Raw genomic sequence first — 21,933 nt, 5'->3', positions numbered from 1 at the left:
GCTCCGGCCCCCGCGCTGCTGCCGACCGGCTCTGCCCAGCGCGGCCCGACGCTCCCGGCCGCGGCGTCGAGGGTTTCCCCGCTGGTTTGTGCTCCATCCTCCTCGCTCCCGGCTGGGGCCGGCCCGGCGGGCCCCTTCCTCCCCGGTTGGGGCAAACGCTGCCCTCTACGTCTTCAAGGTGCTGGTGGTTTAGTGCCCACGGGCGACTGTGGGGGTCCCACAAGACAGCCCGCTCCAGGGCATCCCCCATGCGATACAAATGCACTGGCATAGAAACTCGTGCCCACGCACACAGGCACACCTCCTCACTCACCGCCATAGGTATCATCCCATGCACATCCTCGCACGTACAGCCACTCTCACGGCCTCACCCTCGCAAAGATGCACAAACGCTCACAAACACCCTCACGAGCTCACAGCCACCCATGCTGCCACACTGTCCCACACGTTTGCTTGCACATGCACCTACATTTGTGCACAATTATTCACACCCCCCCATTCTCACAGACGCTTACAACCCTCCCTGCACCCACACACAAATTCACACACACGTGTTCTCACTCACACCTTCACAACTGTATGCATTCACACACAGACATTCACTCCCACAACATGCACTAATGCACCCCTATACCTGTGCATTCAGACACCCCCAGACACACATACGCGCACACACTGACACACCAGCGCTTGTGGGTTCCTGCCACCCTCACCCCAGCCCTGCTGTGACACCCCAAGACCCACCACTATGGCCGTACCCACCACCATGGCCCCACACTGGGGAGGCTGTGGGGGCACATAGGGCAGCAGCAGCTCATGGCCGCCCCTCAGCCCCATGCCCAGCCGGTGCCCAGCCAGCCTGCTCCCCCACTGCCGCTCAGCCCTGCCTGCCCGCCGGGGTCGGGTTTCCCCCCTCCCCATACCTGCCTCAGTTCTTGACTTCTGAACTCTTCAGGGAACTCGCTGGCGCCAGCTCCATCAACCAAAGTCCTTGTGGTTAAGAGGAGCTGGGAGGGGAGGGAGGGAGGGAGCGAGGGCTGGGGCCAGCCGGGGCTGGGAGGCTGCCCTCGGGCAGGGGGTCCTCTCATCCCCCAGGGCCGCAGCTGCCTCCACCCTTCTCTAGAGACCAGCTTGGGCTTCTCTAGCCCCTTCCCACACGGGGGATGTGGGGCAGAGCCTGCTCACCAGCCCTGAGCAGGTCAGGTTGCCTCTGCAGGGAAGTGACAGAGCACGATGTGCCAGCCCCATGCAGTGCCACAGGGTCCCCTGCCAGTGAGCTGTGACATCCAGAGGGACTCCATCTCTGCTGCCAAGACTCAGGAGGTACCCTCTCTCCAGTAAATAATGCAGCTGTCTCATGCTGCTTGCGCATCCCGAAGGCCCTGGTCGATGCTGGGCAAAGCCTTCAGCCTTCCCTGCGCCAGAAATCCCCCAGGCTGAGCAGATGCTGACGGCCCCAGAGGGACTGGCCCCAAAAAATCACGAGGTCACCGCCACCAGTGAGCCAGGTTGGCTAATGAGGGTTGCAGCCCCCAGCTGCTGAGTCTGAGGCAGGGGTTTTCGGACAATAAAACCTGCCAGGAGAGAGACTACAGGTAAGTCGGGTCTTTCTCTGCCCAGCACCCAGTGAGGACAAAGGAGAAGGGCAGGCAGGGATAGGTCCTGACTGGGATTCAGGACTCCTGGAAGTCAATGGGCATTATTGATGGGTTTTGGGATGATGCACAGCCCCAGGATCTAACCCCTGCACAAGCCGCAGATCTCGCCTGCAGCGTTGGGAAAGACATGCAGCTCCTGGCATTGGAAGTTTGGGTACTGCACGTCTAAGCTCCAGGACAACACCTGGTTTGGATGCTCCAGTTCAAATTGCTCCTGGCCTCAGTTTCTCCTTGGGCTCTCTGGGGCTGGGGCTTGAGCAGTGCTGTAGAGCACGAGGCTGCAGAAATGCCCTGTCTCGTGAGAGCTGACAATTAATTTATAGCCTTTGCATCTAACTGCCTAATTCTAGGGCTAAAGAGGACTCACATGCAGTGCTGCAAGTTCACACACCAGGACATGTCAGGGCCAGTTTTGGTGCTTTCACGTTCACATCCCGATGGGAGAGTTTACAAGGGTCAGCACCCGCTTTGAGGTGAATCCAATGGCCCTACAAATGGATCCCTGGGGGGGGGCAGAGGCGGCCCAGGGCAGCTGGCTCTGCCTGGCTGGTGCTTGGAGGCAGATCCCCAGCCAGCATCATCGCACCTGCCGAGGGCTGGATTTGCCAATCTTTACTAGAGCTCTGGATGTCAGGCTCTGCAAAAAATAATTCAGAGATCATACTCTAAGCAGAGCCCGAGGCAACAGGCATTCTCAGATGTTTGCCCAAAGAGTTATTTAGGTTAGCCAGGTTTCTTTTCTGGCCAGAGAAATCCTTTTCTACAGGAAGCATCAACAAGCTGGATCCGCCCTCATTGGAGGTGGAAGAAAGCCTCCAATGCAGGAGCTGACACATGCACAAAGTTGCTGCAAAATCAGTGTGTTGAGGAGCCTAATGCCCTTGGCCTCTACTTCTCCAGAGCATCTCACCCCCTTCAAGCACCCCCATGGCCACTTACATATTCCTGCCAGCCCTGAAACTTTTGTCCCCGCTCACCTGCCCTGAGCAACTGCTGGGACAGGCTCATTTCCAAAGTGGTGCTTCGATCCTGCCCCAGCTGAGGGTTGGGGGCTTAGTATATCTGTGCAAGGAGATGGCAATGGAGACGAGGGCTCTTCCTGTGCCGCATAAGGCTCCCCTCTACCTTCTCACGAAGGCCTGGGGATCTTTTCTCAGGTTCTCTCATTGATCCAGTGTATCTGCCTCCTGCTAGTGGAGGGGCAGCCCAGCCAGGACCTGACCTCCACCCTCCACTCCCATTTTCTTCTGCCTTGCTGGCTTTTCAGGGCTCCCCTTAGCCACCGAGCTCCTCTACAGATCGGGGCTCCCGGGAGCTCGGCATCACAAGCTGCCTCCCAGCCTCGCAGCTGCTGGCCGGGAGACTGCTGTGAAATACAAGCCCTCCTGCAGGGACCGAGGACAAAAGTGGCGTGTCTGGGACCTTGGCAGGGTCCCAGCAAAACGCGCCAGGCTCGCTCTGAAACCTGCGCTTTGAGCAGCGCTTTCTGGCACCTGTAAAATCCTCCCGTTTTCCTAAAAGGAGAGTGAGCGACTGCTGCAGGCAGGTGCACGGTGACAAACACCCCCGCACCCCATCAGCAGAAGGGAGCACCCCGACTCCTTCCCTTCCTCGCTTCTTAATTCGTTTAATTCGTTGGTGATTATTCACCCCTCCACACATCCATCACCTCCCGCAGCTCTTTCTCTCCCTCCCCGACCCCTGTGAAATCAATTACGGCGGAGGAGCCGCTGCCCGAGCTGGCCCATGTGGGCCCGGGCTGCGCGCAGGAGCTCGCCGCAGGGCCCCGCCGGGCAGCTCCCGCCGCTCCCCGAGGCAGGGGGACGCGGTCCCCGCTGCCGCCGGGGCTCTGCCTCTCAGCGCTGCCGCCCCCGCTGAGTTATGTCGCGACAGTCGCCGATAGCGAAGCAGGGCGACCCTCGCACCGACCAGCCGGCCTCCCGCGGCGGTGCGGGCTTCCCGGCGCGGAATCTCGTTGCTCGCATATCCCACCGAGAGCCACCCCACACGGACGGTCCCCGGACCCCCCCCCTGCTGCCAGCGGCTTTTCCCCGGCTCCGCGTCCGCGGGAAGGGCGGGCCGCGCTTTCTGCGCATTAAAAGCAATTAACACCATTCGGGGAATTTTTAATTGCTCTATAAAGCACGCGGTAAATAATTACTCCCAGCTCTGTTGATCCCTCGAATACGCACTGACAGTTGTAATTTATGGCTTTGGAAACGTGGCCCCTTGTATTCAGCATAACTCCTTATTACAGTAATGACTTAGCGCCGCTGCACTTAATGAGTATAAAGTGCCCGGCGCAGCGGGAGCGGGCGGGAGCCGCAGCATCGCACGAACTTCGCCCGCAACGATATTTCTCCCCTTTATGGTTACAAACGACCGAGGGGCTACGAGTTAATACGGCGGGGAAGGAGCGGAGGGCCGGGGGAGCGCAGCAGGGCCCGGGCGGGGAGCGCGCCCGGCTCCGCGCTCTGTCAACGGCATCTCCCGGGCGCAGTTGTTGTCTACCAAAAAGAAGTATTTAGAGCAGTCCGCTAACTCCCCCCTCGCCTCCTTGTAGCCGCTGGCTGCCTGGAGAAAATGGGTTCAGGAGAGGGAAGAGAACGGTCACAACTCATCGCACTTACGGGCGCACGCAACGCGGGTGCCGCGGAGCCCCGAAGGGCAGGTCGGCCTGCACCCACCGCCCCCCTGGCTGCCTCGCTGCCTCCCGCTGCCCCGGAACCGGCCGGCTCCGTGCAACAGGCCGGGGGCCTCTCATCCTTCCCGGGCCCCTCGGCCGGGGGTACCCGCGGGAGGGGAGGGAGCGGGGTGGGGGCCGATGGGGGCTGAAGTGCCCGGCGGCGGCCCATGAATATTCAACGTTGCCGGTTGCCGGAGGAGCATCTGCCAATAAGTTATTGGTCCTGCGGCACCAGCCCCTCTCTCCACCGTGCAGAAATGCGTGTAATCCCATTAGCCCCGTCCCCTTGGCCACCCGCCCCGCACCAGCCCCGCTAATGAACGGCGTCTGGCCGCCACCCCCGAGGGCACCGACGGCAGCGGGGGACTCCGGGGGCTCTGCCCCGTTATTAACTCCCAGCTTAATTACACCTCCCGTGCCAGTTAATACACCCGTGCCGTAAGGGAGCAGACGTGGGCTGGACACCCGCGTCCCTCCACCGCCTCCCCTCCGCTCTCCCCCGCTCCGAGGAGCGCTGGCCCCTGCGACAGCCAGGCCTGTCGCGACACAGAGGGTGGCAGCCGCGACTTCGCCCCGATCCTGCGGCTCCCCCGCGCCCATGGGGGCTGCTCGCCACCCCCGGCCCCGGCTGCCGGCAGCTGCCTCCTTCCTTCGCTCGCCGGGGGAGCGGCGGCTGCTTTTGTCTCCTGCCCGCTCCGAGCCCTAGAAAAGCCCTAGGCCTTTTCCCCATCAGACAAAGTCCTGTTTTGCCAACAGATTTGTGTCTTTCTCCCCCCGTCCTCCCCCACCTTAAAAGCAGCCCTCGGGGGCAGGGGCGCCGGCAGCTCCGCAAACGCTGTGCAGGCAGGGAGCCGGCACGCCCTGCCGGCTCTGCTAACAAAGTAGCTTTCGCTAATGAACAAGAAGATCCAATAATAATGGTGTTAATTATTGCAAACATTGTTACGGGCTTAGTTATAAAAACCTCAAAACGCTGCTCGGTAAATCCTCGGGTTTATTTATTCTCCCCCCTTCCCATCCCCTAGGTTAATTAGCACGCAAAAAGTAAATACAAATTATGGCAGAACCAATGGGTAAACTTAAATCTAATTTGCTGCTGTTTGCATTAGCCTTCGGAGAGGAGGGCCGGGCAGGAGGGGCATCCCCCCCCCGCTGCAGGCAGCTGCCGTACAGGTGGGCGGCTGCGGGGACGAGTCCTTGCCCTGCCCGGGGGTCCCTCGGTCCCCCAAGTTAGGGGACTCCGGCGGGTTCAGACGCTTTTCCTCCGCCGGCAGAAACACGTCCAAGTTCGGGCAGGGTGCTTGCAAAACTCGCCGCGCGTCGTTTGCAGCGCAGGAACAGAGCGTGCTTGGGACTAACCGTGACAAAAAAAGGGGGAAATGATCTAGAAATAGAAAATTATCGGGGTTTCCAAACCCTAATCCTCCCCCCGTGGCACAACCCGCCCACCCCACTCCTCCCACTCCCCTCGGGGTAAAACACCAAGCCAGCTCCGCCCGCGGGACCGATGCCCCGGGGCTGGGGAGTGCGAGGGATTATCTGGGTTTAAACACGATCGGCCATTTATGCAAACAGCATTTTCCACACTTGTAAGTTTAATTAATTAATCTCATTTTCCACTATTGTATTAATTGTATTTTCCACCTGTAATTAGTTGTAATTTCCAGTGCTACAGCCTCCCGAGCCACCGAGCAAGCACGGGGAGAAGGCAGAGCCGTCTCCATCCCAAAGGTTTTGCGGATGCTCTTTCTGCCCGCCCGGGTGGGGATTCCGACAACCACTTTAAGGAGAGAGCACGACAGAAAACAAACAAATTAAACAGGGTGTGTAAACAGAAGCCGGGGAGAAGAGCAGGTGACAGCGGTTTTTCCGTCCCATGCACATCACCGGCGGCTTTAATTGCCGGGTCCAGCAGCGAGAGCGCCGGGCTTTGTGTGAAGCCGCCGTTTCGTGTCACTGCTCCCTCCGCGACTTTCCGGAGCGGGAGCTTGCGGGACCCCCGCAGAGCCCGCAGTGCCTCGCTGGCTGCTCGAGGTCACCCATGGACACCGGGGGCACGAAGGGACGTGGGTGTTTGCAGACGGGGAAACGAGCTTTAATTTCTGGGGACAACTCCTTGAAGGCTCCGAGGGAATAGCGCTGTCCGAGGCACTAAAATACTCTTCCAAGACATCTCTCTCTCTCCGTACCGCTGCTGTAGCTGAGCTCTGAGCATGCCCTGAGAAACAGGGACGACTTCCAGCAGCTCGTACCCTGCTGCAAACCTCCCCCAAAATTGGAAGTGGCAGGAGCTGGGGCTTCAGAGCTGGGGGGAAAGGTGCACACCCCGATCTGAGCTCCCAGGGTCGGGTACGCGGTGTCCGGGATAAAACTCTGCTCTTCAGACCCTGCTCTCGGTCTGTGAGGTCCTACGGAGAAATGCAGGGCTGGTTGGGGGGATTTCAGTCCTGGGAGAAATCCTAATCAATCATCGTGCTTAGTGGGCAGCATCCTCGGAGCTGAGCCCCGGGTGCAGCCTCACCGGAGAGCCTTGCCGGTGCAATTAGGAGGGAGAGCTAACGCAAGGCAGCGAGTCAGCTCGCAGCAGTATTTGCAGAGAGATGCCAGGAGAGCGCTGGCGTCCGACAGCGTGTAGTGTAGGAAGAAGAGCCCTTGCAAAACCCGGGTCCATGCCTCCAGCCTCACTCAGTTCCAGGAGCGGCTCAGTGGCAAAGCTCAGGCTTGGACAGAGTCCCATCAAACACCGAACTCGCTGTGAGAGAAGCGGCAGCTCCGACATCCCCTTCCCAGGCTCCCAGGACTTTCCCCCCAGGACTTTTACTGCTCAGAGGAGATGAGCCAAGACATTTCCTTCTCCCCTTTCATAAATATTGCATCTCCCAAATGCAATTACCAAGGGCGAAGCGACACAAGTGTTTGCTAAATAAGATTATGTGATAATGTTAATGTATTTTATGCCTGTGCTGTGACACCAGACAATCCCCCTATTAATAACAGCTCAATGAGATGTGGAAGTTCTTAACAGGGTGCTTTGGGCGATTGGGGATTTTTTTTGCACCGGGGGAAGGCAAGCGCAGTACAGTGGCATTGGTTGGAAGGAAGGAAGGAAGAGTCATTTCCAGGGATCAACTGAAATGGCAAGTGGAGCCGTAAGTAGCCCAGAGGGTCGGGTTGTGCTGTAGGTAACACACAGATCGGTTGGCTGCTAACAGGGTGTAAATCACTCACAGCACTTCATAATGCAACAGGCCTAGAGAGGTTTGTGCACATTATCACGATCCTGTGACTGAATTACTACCTGGCTATCAGCCACACACTACCCAGCATTTGGGGTCCTGTGGGCTCGTCAGAAGTGCTCTGTGCCAGCCCGTGTGTCCCCAGCTATTAATAATGGGCAGAACTGCACCCTTCCCCCTAGCCAACACAAGCCCAAAGAAAAGCAACAACAAAAACCATCCCTCAGTCCAACTTCCCTCAGTCAGAACAAAATACCCTCATCAAATCTTAGCTCTCCTCTGCTGATCTCCAGCTTCCCAAGCTTTATCCACTTGCCTTTCCCTCTCTCCAGTGGCCGTGTCCATCTGCCACCTCCTATTGACCCGTCCATCCCTCGTGGTCTTCTGCCTCTATCGTATGACTGTCAGCCATGTGCCCATTTGTGTATGGCCAAAAGTAACTGAGCATGTTGGTTGCCCAGCCCGAGACATTTAGAGGTGGCCCCTTTTTAGAAAGTCCTTTGAAAACTCTGTACTGCACAGCCCAAGCTTTTCCAGTGGACCCTGCTCCCAGTACACACAAGGTTAACATAAAAGCACCAGCTCCCAGGTCCATCCATCTGCACGGCACACAGCAGCCCCACGATGACTTTGCAGGACACTGTGGGAAACGCAGCAACTTGCTTGTGCTGAGCCACCCACGGTGCACCACACTGAAAGTGTGAGCAGCCCCAGGCCTCCAAGTCAGGGGTTTCCCCATAGCCCTTCCCTGCTTCAGCCCTTGAGCTGACAGTGTCCCTCCCAGAAGCGCTGGCCAGGGCTTGGTCCTCTGGGTGGCAGGGCCATCACCCCCGTGTTGATGTAAACAGGGTGATACACAAGTCCTTTGCCTTCTTGGATGCTTCCAAGGCAAATTCTTCCAGAGCCTGCAAAGTTTGCCTCTCTATTTCACATTAGCACTAGTTTGTAGCTGCCCTCTGGCCCCCAGGGTGGAAGGTCAATCCTTTATTTACTTAGTCCCTCACTTAGTTCATCTGCAGCCCTTTCGGTGCTTTGGATAACAGACACAAAGCGGGCTGGTAACCTGCTCCCTGGCCAGGAGCCTGCACTCCCCAACTCGTGTGCCAGGGAAAAGAGCATCTTCTTCTCCAGGCAATACCAGTGCAGCACAATGAAGCAGGCTGGGTGGGCAGCAGCTCTTTCCTACCCAGGGCTAAGGTCTGGTTCCGCACAGGGCAAAATGAGGGATGCAGAGGCTTCCAAGCACTGACATGCATAGGTTAAAAGTTGTGAACGGTGGGGAAATTATATCCTTGACATCACCTGGCAGGTCCTGCTGGCTCGTGCCTCTGGAGCTGGTTGCACCGAGTCCTGCCCTGTGGAACAGCAGCGTCCCTGCAGAACAACAGCATCCTTGTGCCATTGCCCTCCCAGAGTGACCCAGGGCCTGTCCCTGGCCCATCAGATGCTGCTGCACCTGCGAGAGGCTCAGCAGGCAAAGCCAGAGCTCTGTGCGGAGCAAGGGAGCATGCCAGCTCCAGCCTCTGTGCCCAGCCCAAGCAGCCGACTCCCCCCTGCCCAGTGACCTCTCTGCTGCTAGAGCATCCCCAGGATATCAGAGCCTGGTGGGTTCCAGCTGAGCCCTGGACCCCCCGGAGTAGTTGATGGGTGGGCTCAGACAGAAAGTCTCCCAAAAGCAGAGAGGTGCAGCTCCGTAGGGCAGCCACAGCCCCCCAGCCAGGGCTGGCCACAAAACCAGCAGGTTTCAAACCTTTTCCGCTTGCGTGAGCCCAGGGACCAGCATTTTCCCAGTCCTGTCCCACCTGGGACAGCCACTGCTGAGCACCTCTCCCCACGTTCAGGATGCTGCAGCTTGCTGTGGGGTGGCTGAGCCTGCTTTTAGCCCCCTGTTGTCTGCAAGTAACATCAAATCAAAGCACTCAATAGCAGTATTAATAACTAAATAGTTATCAAATCATTCCTATTGAATAATATGCATATTAAAAGGATAAATTAAAGTACTTCTCAAGCACACCCACACTTGTGCAGGGTTTGGGCTCTGAAGAAGCAAATGAGGGATCCTGAGTCTCAGAGGAGACCAGGCACCAGTTGTCTGCGCAGGAGTTGGAGGACAGCCCCGTCCCCACCCTCTCCCAATAGCAAGGGACCCACAGTGCTGCTGCAGGCACCGCTGGCTGCAAGGAGCGGAGGTGGTTTCCGAGGGTCAGCCGAAGGCAGACACAAAAGGGGTTTCCTTGAAGGCTCCGGGCAGGCGCTGGGAGGGAAACGTGCCCTTTGCCTGGGTGCCCCAGGCCGGGTGTTTATTCAGGTTCCACAGAACAATGCTGCAGCCGGAAAAACCAGCCTCCCCCCTCCACAGGCCTGGCCAGAGGGGCCATGTGTCCTTCCACCCCCCCCAGCTTGTCCCCAGGGTGGGTGAGTGGTACCTTGGCTCAGAGCCATGCTGCTTGTGTTTGTCACCACAGGGGCTTTTTTTTTTTTTTAAATCTTTTTGTTTCCACGCTCTCCCATTCCTTCAGAGGACGGGAAGCGGCAGTTTCTTGGAGAGGAGGTTGGGGATTTGGGGAGTTTCAGGCTGGGAGGGAGCATGAGCTCATCTGTCCTGACCACCCCACCGCAGCCCTGTCCCACAGCATCCCCTGGCTGTAACCCAGCACACGCTCCGGGGAGCCTGGCTGTGCCCAGCGCACCTCTGGCCCGGGGACGTGGCTGCTGCCGAACAACTGAGCCCCTGCTCCAGGGATCCAGGCAAGCCATGAATGTGGCTGCAGCCGAGCTCAGGGGAGGGAAGGCTGTGGTCCAGCCCACCCAGACTTCCATGCTTGAAGGCAGAGGCTTCCCAAGAGGCCTGCGCCCCAGGGATGGTGGGGTTTCAAGGCAGCATGAAGCTGAGCTCTAGCATCCCCTGCACAGCCACCTTTCGCCTGGCAGCCTGGAGGAATCAGCCAAGCCAGCAGTGACCCTGCTGAGGGTTACAGGGCCAAGGCTGAGCCGTGCCCCAAGTGCTCAGCATTTAGCAGGATTAAACTCTCACGGTGCTGGGGAGTTTTTATCAGCTGGAGGATGTTGCAAGGCAACGCTCTGCCTCCTGGTTGAGTGCTTGCTGTGTTCCCTGAGTGAGACGTGCTCCCACTTTGATTGCGTTATAGGATGTGACAAGCCGATCCCTGCCAGGAAATTAATGAGCCCCAAACACCTTGCCCATCCATCACCGCCCCAATCAGCTACCTAGCGCAATACCCACCCTGGCCACACACCCAGCACTGCCGGGCATTGAAGGTCAATGACAGCCTGGAAACTTCGCTATCCAAGGACCTAATGCTGCTGCCAGGCTGGCAAGGGGCTCAGATCACCGGTGGTCCAGCACATCCCAGCCCTGCCCATGCCGCAGCAATGGCTATTTCTCCTGCTGATGCCTCCCTCCAGGCTGCTGTGTCTGACCAGTGCCTATTTTCCCTGCCTGCTGCACATAGGACCTCTGAGACCATCATGGTCTGGAGTGCTGGGGCCATGGGGAAGTGCCCCATGACTACCAGCAAACACGAACCTCATGTTCAACAATGGCCAGGGCAGGTTAACGTGGAGCTGAAAATGAGAGCAAAAAACCTGGGAGGCTGGAGAAGTGTCTCCTTACTGAAACAGAGCAGGGATTTGGGGAAAAAAATTGAAGGAAAATGAATGAAAGTGGGTCTAGGATACATCAGTGGGGAGAGCATCGTCCCAGGGCTGTGTTTCCCAGACCAAGGGTGCAAAGGTGCACTTGCAAAACGCTAGCAAGAGGCTAACAGTTTTCAGAAACCATGATAAAAGGAGCTGGAAGGTCAAATGGATGAAGGGACTTCCAGCTCCTGAGGGCTGGCTGTGCTTCCTGGGGTCTGGTCCCTGCATGCTGCCATACCAAAACTGGTACTTAATGTGGTCCCCTGTGCGGAAGCGGTTATGAGACACTGGTGCATCGTGACACATTTGCTCATGCTTGCAGCTTGCAACGTGGATCCCCTGAAGCTGCTGATGGGTTTTGGGGCACTGATGATGAACGCCTGATGCTTAGCAGCACAGCAGCAGTGAGATGACAGCTCCCTGGGCTTGTGCCAGGCGAGCAGCCATCCTGCCTGGCACCGCAGCATCCCGCTTATGTGCCCCACTGCATGCATGTCTGGGGCTGGCAAAGAGCACAGGGGTGCTGGAAGGTGGGGGGATGGAGGGTCCACCTCCCCAGGAGGAGATGCCCTGGAGGGGAGGTCCCTGCTGAGAGCCTAGATGTGGCCCTGGGGAAGAGGACCAGGCTGGTAGCCACTTCCCTCCTGCAGCAATGGGACTGGAGGAGCTGGGGGGCACTGAAACCCCAAAACCTGCCCAGCAAGGACTGGTGACAGCAGGCACAGGGAGTGAAGCAGTTTGCACAGCAGGTGAGGCCCGTGGGTCTTCATGGGGCAAGGGCATTTGCAATGTCCTTTTGCACTTCCCCAGCACGTACAAAGAGTCCGGGCAGGAGGCAGGAGGTCGGCTCCCAGGGATGGGGTTGGGTCCTGGGGATGGGGATGTCTGCAAATGCTTTCCGACGAGCTGCTTCTTTCCCTGAAAAATGGATTTTCATTAAATCAGCTTTGAAGTAGTGGGGGAAATTCCCACATTGTGCTTGCGCTTTACTTTGTCTCCATTGGATAATTATGAAAAATACAGCTTTCCAAGCGTGTCACTTGTTCTTCTTCAACTTAAAAATTTCTCTTCCACCTCGTTCTCCAGGCAGTATTTTTTACTTCATCTCAATTCTGGAAAAAAAATTAAAATCTTCTATTTCTGGTACTAAATGAAAACAGAGACAAAAACTTTCCAATCTAAAACTTTCTCACCAACAAAATAAGGACCAAGTGAAACTTTTTTCCCCAACCATCTTTGTTCCTCTTGAAAAATTTCAAAAGAAAAAAGCCACCAAAACACAAAAATTCAGTAGTTTCCTCCCCGAGCTGATGGAGATCTCTCTGGAGGAAATGTGTCCGATAAGCTAAAGTAAAGCATCCTCCCTGCTTTATCTCAAGCAGCGTGTCAGATGGGTATTTCTAGCAGGATCTCTTCTGGACACTCAAAGCATCAAATTACTCTCCCATCCTGTACTCCTCCGCTGAACTGTTTCGGAGCTCCCAGATCGGCTCTCACCAGAGATGTGGGGCAGCCACGCTGCAGCGGGATGTGGTCTGTGGCTGGAGGGAAGGGGTCTCGCTGAGGGCAAGCAAATGTGCATCTCCATCCTTCGACCCGGCTGCTCCGCTGGAGAGGGCTGGGGATGCCTCAGGAGCTGTGCCCCAGGGCCACGTGGTGTGGCTGGGAGAGCTCTGTTTCATCAGGGGTTTTTCAGTCTTAGGAAAGCTGCTTCAGTGCCTCAGTTTCCCCACTAAGTGTTGCAAGCAGCCACCTCACTGCTGCTCTTCCTAAAGTAAGCGTGGACCAGAAATATTTGCATTTCCTGGCATTAGAGGCATCTTAATTCACCCTTAAACCCAAAGCCAGCAGCCCTTGCCTCTGCCCCCACACAGGGCCATGCAGGGACCTGAACCCCTGAAAGCATCCAGCCCCAAAACATCCCATGGGTCTGGCTGGACACCTGCTGCCAGCCTGGCTGGGGCGCAGACGGCAGTGATGAGTGCAGGGCTGGTCACTCCTCACCCCAGCTGGGTCCATTTTCCCTATTTTGGGGTTTGCTGCTAACATCCCCGCTTGCCCAGGGGGATAACCCCCTTGGCTGGCATCACTGGGGGATCAACCCGCACCTCCATCCACCAGCTCCCTCAGGGCTTTTCATCCAGGCGCTGCGATGGGGATGCCCATCCCTGCAGCAGAGAGGGCCAAAAAGAGCCCGGCCCGGAAACCCTGACCTAAAATGAGGCCAATTACCCCTTAATTGATGCCGCCCGCTCCCCAGTGATTAATTGTCAAGAGAAACCATGTCACATTTTGCAAGCCCAGACTCCAGCGCAGCGACACCGCGGGTCCTTTATCAGCCCCGGGGCCAGCCGTGGCACCAGCCTGTCTGAGCCAGCCAGGTACCTCCATGTCCCAGGGCTTGTTTGTTTTGGTGTAAGCCTGTGCGTAATTGGGGCTAAAGAAAAATACCCACAGCAAAACAAATGTGGCGCCAATGATGGACACAGCCCTGCAGCCAGCACGAAGACAGATGGGAGGAGAGCCGGTCCCCAGAAGCCCAGGTGGAGATGCTCGGAGAGTTCAACACATGGCTGTCGACCGTGCAATTAATTTCCAGCGGCCGCTGTGAGAGCGAAGACCCCGGCCAAGCACCTCCTGCAGCCTGGACGTGCCCAGGGCCGGAGGGGAAGCCCCACCACATCCCGCTCTGCCCTCCCAGCCAGGGAACAGGGCCACCTACGCCAGCCGTGGGACTTTCTCGTGGCTTTCCTTGCCCCAGCTTCCCCCGGCACCACCCTGAATAATTCATGTACAAGACAGAGAAAAGGATAAATCACAAGCAATGATTAACATGAGTTATGTTATGTGCTGGGAAGATCTATCGGTCCGGCTCTGCCAGGTTGCAGTGATTAATGCAGTGCTGCTCCCCTGGACAGAAGCCCTTACATTCAATTACAGATGCTGGGGGGCTCCCGGACAGCTAGAAATCAAACAGAGACAAGACTGACTGAGGAGACCACAGGCCACTGTAAGAGATTTTGAGTGGATCCGCCCCATATTAGCCTCAATCAGGTTTAATGGGGTTCAGACAGGTTAAGAAACCAAACACACAGGAAATTCAGGCACGCTCTGACATTCCCGTGCATTTGCAATTTAGTGCAAAGCCATCAAAGCTGGTTCTTAGGTCACGTCCATCACGTGAGTCTGCAGGTTTATCAGGCCAGCCCTCCAATGCCCTGGGAGCAGACTAGTCCGGGGTACAGAGGATATTTTAAAAACAATAATTAAAAAAGCAACATCCTGGCTAGATTAAAATTAATTAAGTAACAATTCATTAACATTAATTAATTAACAAACTGAATGTTATGTTAATTCCTTGGTAACGGCTGATTCTAAATGCCCTTTTTTGCCTCACCCAGGGCTGCCTCTTGCAATGCACTCATTTCTAGGCTAGCCTGGGAGCTTTGCTCTTTCAGGGCAGGGTCCCTCCTGTGCTCTGCAGATACCAACTGATTTGTTTCTGATGACCAGCAGCCTTACAGAGATGCTTCTGCACCTGCTGGAGGACCCAGAGAGGAGAAGCTCTGGGGGTTTTTATAGCCGAGCCCTTACCAAGCTCACAGGTGTCAGATGCAATGTGATGTGGTTTGAATCCAGCTCCTGGGCTGGCTCTGCACAGTGACTATTTTTTTGCTGTTTGCTCTCTCTGCTGTAGTTATACCTGACTCCTCCCTCTTGTATTGTTGGCCTCAATAACAAAATGCCTGTTTATTCAGATTTAGACCTTGCTAACCAATGCGACACTAAATTTAGGACCAATAAAGCTGCCACTGAGCCATCTCAGTGCGTTTAGGCTGTAACTATGTATTTTAGAGCCTTGATCATGTCAGCACCCATTGAAAAGAAGGGGAAAGGCTGTGGTCACGGACCTCTTGGTGGCAAAGCCCCCTGCCCCACTGTGTGGCACACATGGCCCCAGTTCCCCCCGCAGCCTGGCCAGGCTCTCGTTCCCCACTGCGCAGCACAGCGATCTGCCAGGGAGGAGTTGTATTAGCCCAAGCCATTAACACAGAAAGTTATTAGTAGGCTCTTGGGCAGAGTCTATTTTCATATTCATTTGGCTAATTAAATGTAAATCATTGCTCGGGATTACCACGAAGGATCCCAAGCCCCATTAGCTAGCTTGTATTCACAGGGGAGAAAAGGTGTCCCCCATGCCGAGGTGATTCACAGTCACACGGGACATGCCCCGTCTGCTATGGCAACGCGTGGCTCCATCACCCACGGGCGATGACAGACACAGGGGATGACTGGGGTTATTTGGGCTCCGAGGAGCAGGCACCACTTCTTTCCACCCGCAGTGTGTTTAAAGCGGTGACATCTGGCCATGGCTGTCCGTGATGGCAGGCCTTGGAAGATTTTCTGTGAGGATCCCAGCCATGATCAATATTTGGAGTCTGCTGGCCCTGGCTACCCTCCCCAGGGCCCAGCAGAGCATATGGGTGTTCCCAAGCCACCGGCTAGTGTTGCAGCAGCTTTTAAGATGTCACCAACCTCCTTGCGGGAATCCTCTGCCAGTCACATTGGCTGAAGTGGTGGGAGAGTCCAGGGACCCTTCCAGGGTCACACCACCAGCCTGGTCCCTGTGCCCATATTGGTACCCAGCACATCACATGGCAATGCTACAAAATCGCCAGCAAATGGGATTTTCTGCTCCAGGCAGGACACAGGCGGGATGCAGGTGGGGCTAGGAGGAGCAGAGATGGATGCCCTGGGAAGCAGCATGGGGACGCTTCCCTGTGGCCAAGGCACTCGCAGGAGGGACATGGTCTCTCCGGTGAGTGCTGGCCTCTCGCCTCTGTTCACCATGTCCCCTGCGTTTGGGTCGGGGCCTCGCCGCAAACAACAGTACGGCTGGATCTAGTTTCACTCCTTTTCTCAAAGCAAACAAACACAGACAGCATCACCCACTGTGTCAGCTTGGGGGGCATCAGGGCAGACGGGCAGCCTTCATCCTCCCGTGGACACTGCACGCAGCCAGCCGTGGGCTTGGTTGGGTGCTCCAGGCTGCACCCACCACGTCCCCTTCCTCGGCCAAGGCTCCTCCTTGCATCCCGCTGGTGGGAGAAGCCAGCCTGTCTCTCCCCATGGCAGGGCGTCTCAGGGCTGCCATGCTGCTCACACGACGACGAAGCCACCCTTTGTGTGGCACGGGCAGGACAGAAGTCCATGCCACGGGTGGGTTTGGTTAGCAGGGCCGCTCCAAGACCCACAGGCGTGGTGCTGCACCCACAGGGTGCTCGAGGGATGGGCAGAGAGGGTCAGGGCTGAGCTGCAAAACCAAGGGCAGGGAGACGTGGAGGGGTCCGGGCTGGGGGAGAGCGTCGGGCAGAGGCGGTCCAGCCCCACTGCTTGGTGTCTGCATTTCAGTGCCCACAGCAAAATCCACCTGCCACTCAAAGCAACCCCGCAGCCGCCTGCCCCGCAGCCCGGCTCCAGCTGCATGTCCCGGCTGGTTGCAGAAAGATGGGCTGGGAGCCAGCCAGGAGCAGGCAGAGGAGCTGGGAGCCAGGGGGGGCTTTGCCCCTCCTTGGGGCAGCTCGCAGGCAGAGCAAGCCCGGGATGCCTGTGTGCTGCTGCCGAGGCAGAGCCACGGGGGAAGGCAGGTCCCTACTTTCTGCCTCTAGCCCCGTCTCAAGGCTGGGCAAGGTGGCTGGGGCCAGCGCTGTCAAGGGTGCCTGGGCACTCTCACTGCCCGGCGGCTGGGACATGGCTATTTGCTGCAGACGGACCTGGAACATTGCGCTCATCCTCTGAATTCCTTGTTTATTTGGCACAGGCTGCCCAGGTCCCTGGAATCCAGTTCAGTGCTAGTAGCTGGCAGCATCGACCAAGCCAGGCACACACCTACAACGAGCCCTGCGAGGTGGGGAAAGTAGGGGATAGTGTCTCTGGGAGTTCGGGGGGGCATGTCTTGGGCAGCCTGTGCCATGCTGCCTGCAGTCCCACGGGCAGGGAAGGAGCAAGGGGCTTACTCTCCATTGCCCCCAGGTACCCGGCAGCCCCTTGCCCCACAGCCAGGCTGGTCCTGCCTCTGCCGGCTCACAGCTCGGCTGCACGCCTGTCCCTGCTGCCTCCTGTTATCAGCAGCTGAAATCCCACCTGTTTTCCCTGCCGTTTGTAGTAGTAGCCCTGTCCGTATTAACCCCTGACCCCACCGAGCTGCTCTTTTCTTCTTTTGACAATTGTGTTTACCAAGTGCTTGGAGGTTGGCTTTTTTGTCCCTGCCAGAGCTCAGCCATCCTGTCTCCAGCCCGGATCCTGGCCCTTCCCAGCTTGGAGGGTTCACGGCAGCTGCAGCCCGGCACAGGGATGCTGCTCCTGCCAGGCCAGTCGGTGAGCCAGAGCAGCCCCGGCATCTCTGAAAAGCCTGGCAAAAACTGGTGCTCTCCTTTTCTGGGAGATCTTTGGAAGAAGACCCCCAGCCTCTGCGGTCCCCATCCCCCCCGACTTCCCACAGGACCCCAGCCTTGCCTGGGTACTGACAGGGAGGACCCCAGCCTCACCCCTCCCAGGTCCAGAGTGACCTGTGCTGCTGGCTGCCCCAGTCCCAGCTGGAGAAGTTGGACCCACTTGGGACCTCGGGAGCAGGGACAGGAGAGGGTTTGGGGGTGAAGGCCAAGGACAGAGGGTGTGGGGTGGAAGGGCTTCTGCAAACGCCCACGCCCAGCCCACCCCAGCCTCGGGGGACTTCCCTTCACTCTCCCTCCCCTCACTCACCCTTCCTTAATTATTCTTAATGGGCATGCTCATAAGAGCTTCTATTAACTTTATTACCAGATCAATTAGTGCTTTCTTTCTCCCCTCCTCCTCCCCCCATGCTAATAATCCCATCAAATATGAAGACAGCATCCGCACCGGTACCCAGCAACCTGGAGAAGGTGCTGGGAAATGCAGCCTAGCCTGAGCTCCAGATGCTTTGTTGGACACTTCCGAGATCGATGGATCCTCCCCAAGATGTGGCCCAGCGAGGAGGGGAGGGACCCAGGGAGGGGGAAGATTAATTGGAGAAGACTTTGGCACCGAATGGCTCCAAAATCCGCCAGCGTGAGCAGCTTGGCACCGTGATGCAGCCCTCTTGCCTGCAGCCCTGCGAGCTGGCGGGGCCGGTGCAGCCGGCAGAAGATACAGGTGTTTGTCAGCGAGGCCAGGGGAAGGAGCCGCGGCATCAATCAGAGCTCCACAGGACAGCAGGGATGGGGCCATGGGTACAGGAGATGGCAGAATGGCTGTGGCCACGTGCTCTGAGCAGAGGGGAGAGGACACTTGCCCGGCACAGGGGCAAGAGCAGTCCCAGCACCTCTGCTCCGCTCTATGGAGGACACAAGGAAGGCTGGGGACACCCCTGGGGCACATGCTGGCCATCACAAGAAGGCTCCAGGGAGCCCTGCATCTCCTTCAGAGAGGGAGGGACGCAGAGGACGAGTGCTGGTGCTGAGCACATCATCCAGCAATCCTTCCCCAACCTCTGCCCCCTTTGGGGATGCACCCCCAGCACCCCAAAGGCGAGTGCACCCTGAAGGTGAGTGCCCCCCCCCAGCCCTCAGCACAGCCCTTGCACACGCACATGAGTGTTGGATGCACAGATATGGGAGCTGGCTGCGAGCTGCAGCCGTGCTGGATGCCCTGGCTCACAGCGGGGCCATCGCAGACTGACTGACAGCCCCTGAAGGGGATCTGCAGGGAAACTGTGGGAGCAAAAGGATTTTGAAACGTTTGACCAGGGGACCTTGCTTGGAAAGCAACTCCTTTTGCAGGGACACTGGCTCCCACCCCAGAGTGTTTCTCAGAGACCCCTCAGCTGCCCACGCAGTTTGTTCCAGACTGAAAGGACCCACTTGAGCATCCCGGAAAGGCCACAGCGTTCCCAGCAGTCCAAGCCACGTGTCCTGCTTGTGTCATGCTGACGGCTTGCAGCTTTGGCACTTGGAAAGGACTCCAGGGCCACTGCAAAACTCCAGCCTGCCCGGGCCACGGGGAAGTATGGCTCTGAGCCAAAGGGCTACCAGCCCAGGGGCTCAGCATAGGCTCTCAGCCCCTTGACCGGCTGGGACAACCGGGAGGGCTGCAGTATGGGGAGGACTCGTGCCAGAGCCTTTTCATTAAACAAGCATTCACACTTGGATGGGGTCCATGTAGCCATCAGGAGTAGGACCTTGCAGAGCCAGCTCCCAGTCCCCATGCATTTGGGCCATGCTCAGCACTTGGGTTCAAAGCTAGGACCAGTACAAGCTGATTCACCTGGCCAGGTTCCCTCCTAGCTACTGGATGATGCCAGACATGGCACCGTGTGTTTGACCTGGCAAAAAAAACCCCAACAGCTTTTGGTGGCTGCTTGCAGTGACTTCTGCATGGAGACATTGCTCCTTGACTACATTCCCTGAGAAGATGTCCCCAGCCAGAGAGGAGTTAGCAGGGGATGGCTTCCTGCTCTCCTCATGTAAGGAGGTCCCACTGCCTCCTAATGTCACAGGTGGTTTCCTATGAACTGCCAGCAACTGCGTGCACGTTTGTAGCCAACGATCCCATGGAGCACTGGGGGTCTCCCAGACACACTGCAGTGCTGGCTGCTAGCTCACGCCCGAAACTCCTGCTTTTTCTGTCATCTTTCCAACTGGCCCAAGTTTAGCTCCCTCCTGAAACAGCCTGTTCCCTGGTCCCTGGCTGGGCTTGCCCCTGCTCTTGTCTGTGAGTCTCCTTCTCTCTGTGGAGCCAATCCAAGACTCTTTAGGGCTCCCGACCCTGAGCCTGTAGGACCTACCCCATCCACCTCTGAGGCTGGACCACCTCTGAGGCAAGGTCTCTGCACAGCACCTGACCAGCGCGGGGATCTCCAGCCCATACAGGCAGAGCCCTCCTCTGCTGCCTGCGGGGTTGTCCTCACAAGGCTCAGAGCAAAGAGGGAGCTGCCCAGCTCTCACCACTTCTAATCTGTTTCATTTGCACCCCATTCCTGAGGAAGACCTCCAAAGAGAGCTCCTGGCTTTCATCCGCTATGGGTTCTGCAGACTCAGCTCCGAGAATCTCCAGTTTGCAGCTGACCCAGAGCAGCTCAGTGACTCTACGACCCTCCGGGGACACATGGGGACTGTGTCTGCCTGGGGGGTGTCCTGGGCTGAGCATCACAAGCCTGGGGCCAGTCCCAGCCCGGGGGCTGGCTGGGAAGAGTAATGCCACCGCCATGGGTCTGAGAAGAGGAGGAAACCCAGCCTGAGTCTTCTCAGTAGGAGACAGAAAATCCAGTGTTGTGCCTTGGAAAACTGACCCTAAAGGCTTCTAACTTCATGGCCAAGGTTTTCCCCTTTTCACGTGGAGGTGGCAGGCACACAAGGGGGAGAACGATGCTCTGCTTGGATGGGGCTATCGCTGCCGGGGACGGAGGAGAAGAGAGTAAAGCGCCGCTGCCCCCTGCCTACCCCATCCCTTCCAAAATAAACAGGCCTGGGAAATAATAGTCAATGTGAAAAGAATTAAAAAGGCTTCTGCGTGTGTGCGTGTGTATGTGTGTGCGAGTCCTGCCAGGTTAATACTGCTGCCTATTCGCCTGACAGCTCCAAGATTGATTACCCGCCTCAGCGCTCTTTATAACTTGATCAGTCGAATTAATCTCTGGCTGCGGGCCCATCTGATGCCAGGCATCACAAATTTAATTTGGAGGTGTACGGGATCTTTTATTCCTCCCTCCCTCCACACTCCCCCATCCCTGTCCCTGTCCCTGTCCCTTTCTTCTCGGCTCTCCAGCACGCGTGATGCTCCTGCTGCTGTAGGGATGACCTGGGCTGTCAAAGCTTCCTCGGGGCTGCAGGGAATAACATCACCAGGTAAACCCATGCTACCCACAGCAAAAAAAAAAGGAAAAAAACTAAAAAAAAAAAAAAACCAAACAGAGGCCAAAGCAGACACTAAGTAAGACATATTAATGTACTAAAGACTTAATGAAGTTTGGGGGGGGTGGTGGGGATGGAGGGGAAAGTGCTTACTTTATTAGTTTATGGCCGATTAATGGGAACGGTCATTACAATGATGGAGATGGATTGCTCCCGTCAAACACAACCACCAGCCCCTTTCGGAAGGTAGAGGGGTGCCGGTGTTAGTGCCCCACTGCTCGGGTGGGGTTTGGGAAGCAAGGTGCTGGGAAGGGAGGGAAGATGGGCTCAGGGTGGGCAGGGGGCTCTGAGGGTGCCAGGGGGGTTTTGGAAGATGCCACGAGCTGGAGACTGAATGAATGGGGGGTTCAGGTGGTGGGACTGAGGGGTCAGTGCTTTGCAGGAGGAATCCTGCAGAGGAGAGGAAAGAAAAGGGGGAAAGTGAGAAGGCAAAGGAGACCCCATGCCAGCAGGCAGCCTGGAGGCTATTTCAGGGCCCCAAAGGTGTGTTCAGCTTCCAGGTCCAGAGGGATGGCATCTCAGATGCATTAGTACCCAGCTCCCAGCCAAGGAGGGCACAGGACAGACAGACGGACTGGCCAGGAGCTCAGCTCCATGGGTGGCAAGCAGGTGTCACCCCCTGGGCTCTGCGCTGGGACCCCCAAGTGGGGTTGGCAGGACCAGGCCCTTGCCAGGATGTGAAAGTTACTTTGGTTCACTCCAGAACACAGTTAAATACCTACTCACAGCCCAGGTGCCCTGTGGCGATGACCCAGAGGTCCCCA

This window comes from Mycteria americana, chromosome 6, assembly GCF_035582795.1.
Source record: "Mycteria americana isolate JAX WOST 10 ecotype Jacksonville Zoo and Gardens chromosome 6, USCA_MyAme_1.0, whole genome shotgun sequence".
Lineage (NCBI taxonomy): Eukaryota > Metazoa > Chordata > Aves > Ciconiiformes > Ciconiidae > Mycteria > Mycteria americana.
Note: the sequence above shows the minus strand (reverse complement) of the source record.